We start from the raw sequence: 9,317 nt of genomic DNA on the forward strand, positions 1-9,317 counted from the left end.
CATGTTACGTATCTACATGTTACGTATCTACGTGTTACGTATCTATGTGTTACGTACCTGCGTGTTACGTGTCTACATGTTACGTATCTACATGTTTTGAATCTACGTGTTACGTATCTACGTGTTACGTATCTACGTGTTACATATCTACATGTTACGTATCTACGTGTTACATATCTACGTGTTATGTATCTATGTTACGTATCTACGTGTTACGTATGTACGTGTTACGTATCTACGTGTTACGTATCTACATGTTACATATCTACGTGTTATGTATCTATGTTACGTATCTACGTGTTTCGTATGTACGTGTTACATATGTACGTGTTACGTATCTATGTGCTACGTATCTACGTGTTACGTATCTACATGTTATGTATCTTCATGATACGTATCTACATGTTACGTATCTACATGTTATGAATCAATGTGTTATGTATCTACGTGTTATGTATCTACATGTTACGTATCTACATGTTACGTATGTACATGTAAATTATAAAATGATAAATGGGTTATACTTGTATAGCGCTTTTCTACCTTCAAGGTACTCAAAGCACTTTGACAGTATTTCCACATTCACCCATTCACACACACATTCACACACACATTCACACACCCATTCACACACACATTCACACACACATTCACACACACATTCACACACACATTCACACACACATTCACACACACATTCATACACACATTCACACACACATTCACACACACATTCACACAATGATGGCGCTAACCAGCACCCATCAGGAGCAAGGGTGAAGTGTCTTGCTCAAGGACACAACGGACGTGACTAGGGTGGTAGAAGCCGGGGATCGAACCAGGAACCCTCAGGTTGCAGGCACGGCCACTCCCCCAACCGCACACCGACAAAACCATGGAGAATACAACAAAAAATGTACATGAATAAATAACAAAAATTAAGAAAGAAAAAAAACAACATTTAAAATATAACATTTAAAAAATAAAATAAATTAAATTAATTAATTTAAAAAATATTTAAAATAAGTACATAAATAATAAAGGAACATAAAAAAAGAGACTGGGTTAGGTCAGCGCCTTTTTTCCTGTTTCCTACTGCCCCTGAACGCCTCCCACTCAATGGGGCGCTGACTTACGACCCGCCGACACTTTTATTCCTCCTTTTGGGAGAAAGTCTAACTTATTAACCCGCTTTTCTCTCCCGCCGACACTCGCAAGCCCTAAAAATCCGGCGAGACAAAACGCCGTGTTTGTTTGGCGTGAATAGGAGCGTCTGGACGGCGGGTCAAGAGGGCAACGTGGCCGAGGATTTACGGCGTCCTTGTTTGTCACCGGACTGACTCGGACCACTTTTACGAGCACGTGCTGGACGCCGCCATCCCGCTCAGGCTTGCCAGGAACCAATCAATGAGTGAGTGAGTGAGTGAGTGACTGAATGAGTGAATGACGGCAGAGGCCATAAAGCAGCCTTCATTGTGGTTCCCAGCGAGGTCGCCATGGAAACGAGCGAGCAGCAGATGTAAACAGTGTGTGTGTGTGTGTGTGTGTGTGTGTGTGTGTGTGAGAGCATGATGTCAGTCAGAAAAAGTGAATTATTTGTCGCTGGGCGGCCATCTTGTTGTTGGCAGGGGTACAGGAACTCACTTCCAACTGTCTTTTCACAATAAATCTAAACATTAGTGACTGACAGGACTTTTATTTTGCAAGGTTGATCATTGAGAAAACACATTTTTATTTCTGCTGGGTGCTCCTTTATTTCAATCCTTAACGCCTTTTATCACAACTATACCTTATTCCATTTCACAATAAAATGTGGGATTGAGTGCCGTTTTAAGATTTGTCCCAATTATATTTCAAAATAAAAGTATTAAGCTTCGTCTCCATTTTAATTCACAATAAAAGTGCAGCTTTAAAACTTGTCCGAATTGTAATTCACAATAAATGTGGAGTTTTAAGATTTGTCTTCATTACATTTCACAATAAAAGTATCTTGCTTTGTCTCAATTTTATTTCACAATAAAAAAATGCAGTTTTAAAATTTGTCCCAATTATATTTCATAATAAAAGTGCAGTTTTAAATGTAGTTTTAGCAATACAAGCATTACGTTTTGCATGCATCACATTTCACAATAAAAGTGTGCAATTATGATACAAATTCACAATAAATACTTTCAACATTAAACATCTAAACGTTAGTGATTGACAAGACTTTTATTTTGCGAGGTTGATCATTGAAAAAACACATTTTTATTTCTGCTGGGTGCTCCTTTATTTCAATCCTTCAGGTCTTTTATCACAACTATACCTTATTCCATTTCACAATAAAATGCGGGATTGAGTGCAGTTTTAACATTTGTCCCAATTATATTTCAAAATAAAAGTATTCAGCTTCATCTCCATTTTAATTCACAATAAAAGTGCAGCTTTAAAACGTGTCCGAATTGTAATTCACAATAAATGTGGGGTTTTAAGATTTGTCTTCATTACATTTCACAATAAAAGTATCAAGCTTTGTCTCAATTTTATTTCACAATAAAAATGCAGTTTTAAAATTTGTCCCAATTATATTTCATAATAAAAGTGCAGTTTTAAATGTTGTTTTAGCAATACAAGCATTAAAGTTTTGCATGCATCACATTTCACAATAAAAGTGTGCAATTATGATACAAATTCACAATAAATACTTTAAACATCTAAACGTTAGTGATTGACAAGACTTTTATTTTGCAAGGTTGATCATTGAAAAAACACATTTTTATTTCTGCTGGGTGCTCCTTTATTTCAATCCTTCACATCTTTTATCACAACTATACCTTATTCCATTTCACAATAAAATGTGGGATTGAGTGCCGTTTTAAGGTTTGTCCCAATTATATTTCAAAATAAAAGTATTAAGCTTTGTCTCCATTTTAATTCACAATAAAAGTGCAGCTTTAAAACGTGTCCAAATTATATTTCACAATAAATGTGGAGTTTTAAGATTTGTCTTCATTACATTTCACAATAAAAGTATCCAGCTTTGTCTCAATTTTATTTCACAATAAAAAAATGCAGTTTTAAAATTTGTCCCAATTATATTTCATAATAAAAGTGCAGTTTTAAATGTAGTTTTAGCAATACAAGCATTACGTTTTGCATGCATCACATTTCACAATAAAAGTGTGCAATTATGATACAAATTCACAATAAATACTTTCAACATTAAACATCTAAACGATAGTGATTGACAAGACTTTTATTTTGCAAGGTTGATCATTGAAAAAACACATTTTTATTTCTGCTGGGTGCTCCTTTATTTCAATCCTTCAGGTCTTTTATCACAACTATACCTTATTCAATTTCACAATAAAATGCCAGATTGAGTGCAGTTTTAACATTTGTCCCAATTATATTTCACAATAAAAGTATTAAGCTTTGTCTCATTTTAATTCACAATAAAAGTGCAGCTTTAAAACGTGTCCAAATTATATTTCACAATAAATGTGGAGTTTTAAGATTTGTCTTCATTACATTTCACGATAAAAGTATCAAGCTTTGTCTCAATTTTATTTCACAATAAAAATGCAGTTTTAAAATTTGTCCCAATTACATTTCATAATAAAAGTGCAGTTTTAAATGTAGTTTTAGCAATACAAGCATTAAAGTTTTGCATGCATCACATTTCACAATAAAAGTGTGCAATTATGATACAAATTCACAATAAATACTTTAAACATCTAAACGTTAGTGATTGACAAGACTTTTATTTTGCAAGGTTGATCATTGAAAAAACACATTTTTATTTCTGCTGGGTGCTCCTTTATTTCAATCCTTCACATCTTTTATCACAACTATACCTTATTCCATTTCACAATAAAATGTGGGATTGAGTGCCGTTTTAAGATTTGTCCCAATTATATTTCACAATAAAAGTATTCAGCTTTGTCTCCATTTTATTTTACAATAAAAGTGCAGCTTTAAAACGTGTCCAAATTATATTTCACAATAAATGTGGAGTTTTAAGATTTGTCTTCATTATATTTCACAATAAAAGTATCCAGTATTGTCTCAATTTTATTTCACAATAAAAATGCAGTTTTAAAAGTTGTCCCAATTATATTTCATAATAAAAGTGCAGTTTTAAATGTAATTTTAGCAATACAAGCATTACGTTTTGCATGCATCACATTTCACAATAAAAGTGTGCAATTATGATACAAATTCACAATAAATACTTTAAACATCTAAACATTAATTGACAAGACTTTTATTTTGCAAGGTTGATCATTGAAAAAACACATTTTTATTTCTGCTGGGTGCTCCTTTATTTCAATCCTTCAGGTCTTTTATCACAACTATACCTTATTCAATTTCACAATAAAATGCCAGATTGAGTGCAGTTTTAACATTTGTCCCAATTATATTTCAAAAGAAAAGTATTCAGCTTCATCTCCATTTTAATTCACAATAAAAGTGCAGCTTTAAAACGTGTCCGAATTGTAATTCACAATAAATGTGGAGTTTTAAGATTTGTCTTCATTACATTTCACAATAAAAGTATCCAGCTTTGTCTCAATTTTATTTCACAATAAAAAATGCAGTTTTAAAATGTGTCCCAATTATATTTCATAATAAAAGTGCAGTTTTAAATGTTGTTTTAGCAATACAAGCATTAAAGTTTTGCATGCATCACATTTCACAATAAAAGTGTGCAATTATGATGCAAATTCACAATAAATACTTTAAACATCTAAACGTTAGTGATTGACAAGACTTTTATTTTGCAAGGTTGATCATTGAAAAAACACATTTTTATTTCTGCTGGGTGCTCCTTTATTTCAATCCTTCACATCTTTTATCACAACTATACCTTATTCCATTTCACAATAAAATGCGGGATTGAGTGCAGTTTTAACATTTGTCCCAATTATATTTCAAAATAAAAGTATTCAGCTTCATCTCCATTTTAATTCACAATAAAAGTGCAGTTTAAAAACGTGTCCGAATTGTATTTCACAATAAATGTGAAGTTTTAAGATTTGTCTTAAATACATTTCACAATAAAAGTATCCAGCTTTGTCTCAATTTTATTTCACAAAAAAAATGCAGTTTTAAAATTTGTCCCAATTACATTTCATAAAAAAAGTGCAGTTTTAAATGTAGTTTTAGCAATACAAGCATTAAAGTTTTGCATGCATCACATTTCACAATAAAAGTGTGCAATTATGATACAAATTCACAATAAATACTTTAAACATCTAAACATTAATTGACAAGACTTTTATTTTGCAAGGTTGATCATTGAAAAAAATAATTTTTATTTCTGCTGGGTGCTCCTTTATTTCAATTCTCCACACCTTTTATCACAACTATACCTTATTCCATTTCACAATAAAATGCCAAATTGAGTGCCGTTTTAAGATTTGTCCCAATTATATTTTACAATAAAAGTATTCAGCTTTGTCTCCATTTTATTTCACAATAAAAGTGCAGTTTTAAAACGTGTCCGAATTATATTTCACAATAAATGTGGAGTTTTAAGATTTGTCTTAATTACATTTCACAATAAAAGTATCCAGCTTTGTCTCAATTTTATTTCACAATAAAAATGCAGTTTTAAAATTTGTCCCAATTACATTTCATAACAAAAGTGCAGTTTTAAATGTAGTTTTACAAGCATTAAAGTTTTGCATGCCTCACATTTCACAATAAAAGTGTGCAATTATGATACAAATTCACAATAAATAGTGTAGTTGGGCGAGCGTGCGTGTGTGAGCTGTGATTATATTTCAAAGTAAAGGCGTTGAGGTTCTATAAATGTTTCAACACTAAAGTATTGAGTTGTGGCACAGTTTCACAATAAAGTGATTACATTTCACAATCAAAGCATGGAGTTATTTTTGATTCTAAAAAAAGTTGTAGAATGCAATTTTAGTTTTGAAATAGAAGCAATAAGATATAGTTACATTTCACAATAAAAGAACGGGAAGCCTGTGAGTGTGTGTGCGTGTCCCCACATTGACCTCTGAACCCCCGCCCCCGGCAAGCGGCCTGTTGGAGCGGCTTTAAAGCAGACCATCTAATCTCCATGGGAAAGACGCTAGTTTACGGTAGCACGTAGAAATATGCATGAAAACACTCCTACATGGGACGCTTGAGTAAGTATGAATTGTTTTAGTTGTATTGTAAAACTTACAAACATTGCTTGGAGTGATGAATGATGAATCCATGCGAGTAGAAACGCCATGGACGGCCAGCAGACGGAACGGCACGCCAGTTGGAAACAAAAAAAACTACAGATCAGTGAAAGGAGATTGCAGCACCTGCAGTGAGCGGATTCGTCCAAAAGATGGCGCCATAGCACACACAATAACACACCCTCTCAGTGGTTTTGCTGTTTTTGTTATTATTATTATTACTTGTATTAATGCCGTCAGCGGAGCAAAATCCATAAATTAGCTGCGCCGTCTTTTAAGCCGCAGGGCTCAAAGTGTAGGGAAAAAGGAGCGCCTAATAATGCGGGATTTACAGTTGTAAAATTTGTTGTAAGTACACCTCTGCATGCCTTTATTAAGAAAACGTAAAGAAACATCGATCAGCTTCCAACAAAGAATAACTTTATGAACTATTAATTTGCTCCGTAAAAGAAAGGATTTGAATTTGCCTTAAAAAAAAAAAAAAAGTAATCCTTCTTTAAAATACATCAATTTGTTTGACCCACTTGAACTATTTGAGAGAGAAAACAACAACAACTCAATAATTAAACATCAATTCCACTTTATCCTCCAAAGACAGAAGTAGATTAAACAAAATGTGCTGATGCTTTTATTTTGGAAGGCAGGTTTGAAGCGTGATACTGATAAAGCACGTATTTGATCCACATGCTATTTAAAGTATGCTGTAAAAAAAAACTGGTATTTTATACACGTGGTATACAATTAACATGTATATAAATGTAATAATAGATCCAAAATAGGTCAATCGGTCATCTTTCTGGAGAAGCAGGAAGTTATCTGAATCGATTAAAAAATAAAATACAATGTGCACGTTTCATTTTCAGCCTCAACATTTCATACTTAAGTGTGGCCCAGGGGCCATTTGTGGCCCTCAGCTCATTTTCTTTCTGTTTGTGTGTACCTGTGTGTGTGTGTATACATTAGTGTTGTCCCAATACCAATGTTTTTATACCGGTCCCAAAATTATTTTGATACTTTTCTAAATAAAGGGCACCACAAAAATGTCATTATTGTCTTTATTGCAACAAAAACTGTTAGTGTACATGAAACATATGTTTATTATTGTAATTTAGTCCTTAAATAAAATAGTGAACATACTAGACAACTTGTCTTTTAGTAGTAAGTAAACAAACAAAGACTCCTAATTAGTCTGCAGTAACATATTGTGTCATTTCTACACCTATTATTTTGTACACACACCGTCTAGACCGGGGGTCGGCAACCGGCATGCGGCTCTTTAGCGCCGCCCTAGTGGCTCTCTGGAGATTTTTCAAAAATGTATGAAGAATGGAAAAAGATGAGGGGAAAAAAAATCAATTTTTTTTGTTTTAGAATGTTTTCTGTAGGAGGACAAACATGACACAAACCTCGCTAATTGTTATAAAGCACACTGTTTATATGAAACATGCTTCACTGATTCGAGTATTTGGCGAGCGCCGTTTTGTCCTACTTATTTTGGCGGTCCTTGAACTCACCGTATAGTTTGTTTACATGGATAACTTTCTCCGACATTCTAGGACGGGTTTTATGCCACTTCTTTTTCTGTCTCATTTTGTCCACCACACTTTTAACGTTGTGCATGAGTGCACAAAGGTGAGTTTTGTTGATGTTATTGACTTGTGTGGAGTGCTAATCAGACATATTTGGTCACTGCATGACTGCAAGCTAATCGAACATGCTATTTAGGCTAGCGATGTGTACATATTGCATCATTATGCCTCATTTATAGCTATATTTGAGGTCATTTAGTTTCCTTTAAGTCCTCTTAATTACATTTATATCTCATGACACATGTAATATGGCTTTTAATTTTTTGCGGCTCCAGACAGATTTGTTTTTGTATTTTTGGTCCAGTGGGTGAGGGCGGACCTACGTCACTTCCGCCTACCAATCCCCTAGCAACCGGGAATTCGTTGAAAACAAACCAGCTCACAGCGAACACAGCAGTGACAGAAAAAACATTTAACGAGCGTTGTGGCTTGGAAGTCGGCGTTAAATCCTTCATTTACGCATTTTTACTTATTCGCATATCGTGTGAAAAAACGGAAATGTATTATTTGCGTCAGACTCGTCTCAGTGAACTTTAAAGCTTCTCAGGCTTAGCTTAGCTTGCTAGTTAGCTTAGCCTGCACGCTACTAAGAAAGAAGTTATCAACAACAAGATCAAGTGTTAGTGTATAAAATATTGAGAGATTTGAGGGCTACATGTATTGAATGGCAACATGAAAATTATAGGGTTTATTGGTTTTAAAAAACCCAACTGTTAAGTGCAAATTTAAACGAAACCGGTTTTCGAAAATACCTAGCTAGGCTATAGAGTATATAGTATATTACTTACTTAACTTAATCCTCTTCTTCCCGGATGGGAAATAAGGCTTCGACGACTCGCCGCCATTCATCTCGCTGCTGTGCTCGTCTCTGTGCCTCGCCCCATGTAAGCTTCATCTCTTTCAGCTCCCCTTCAACTGTTCTTCGCCAGGTGTTCTTTGGCCGCCCTGGCTTACGTTTTCCCGGTGGTGTCCATCTTAACGCTGCCTTTGGTATCCTCTCGTTGTCCGGTTTTCGAAAATAGCTAGCTAGGCTATAGACTATATAGTATACACCGCATGTTATTTTTGTACAACAACAACTTCAGCTGTCGAACGTTATAAGGTACAAATTCAACAAGTACAACATTAGCACGGACGTATAGCCAAGTTGTGGTTAAGAAGGTGGATTTTTGTTCCTTATATTTACCAGAAACGAAGTGATCCGAACACACGACCCGGGACTTTGGGGGACTCCAGTGAGAACCGTCCTCGTTTTCCCAGTGTAAAGCTGCGAGCCATTTGTCTCGTCTCTGTGGGCTTTTATCACGCTTTGGCAGAACAAAATACAACCTTTGTTTTCCCTGTTTCCAGTTGTGGTTAGCACAACCAAAAACAACACAGTTTTTCGGCATTTTGGAGGCAGAATGACGGGTTTAACCAGCGTAGGTCGACAGGTTAAAGAGTAAAGGCAACGGTTTGTTTTCAACGCCAGTCTGGTTGCTATGGCTCGAAGAACCCGTATGTAGCTCAGTTGCCCGGATGTCGGCCCTCACCCACTCTTTCAACATTTTGG

The sequence above is a fragment of the Entelurus aequoreus genome, linkage group LG05 (genome assembly GCF_033978785.1).
Source record: "Entelurus aequoreus isolate RoL-2023_Sb linkage group LG05, RoL_Eaeq_v1.1, whole genome shotgun sequence".
Lineage (NCBI taxonomy): Eukaryota > Metazoa > Chordata > Actinopteri > Syngnathiformes > Syngnathidae > Entelurus > Entelurus aequoreus.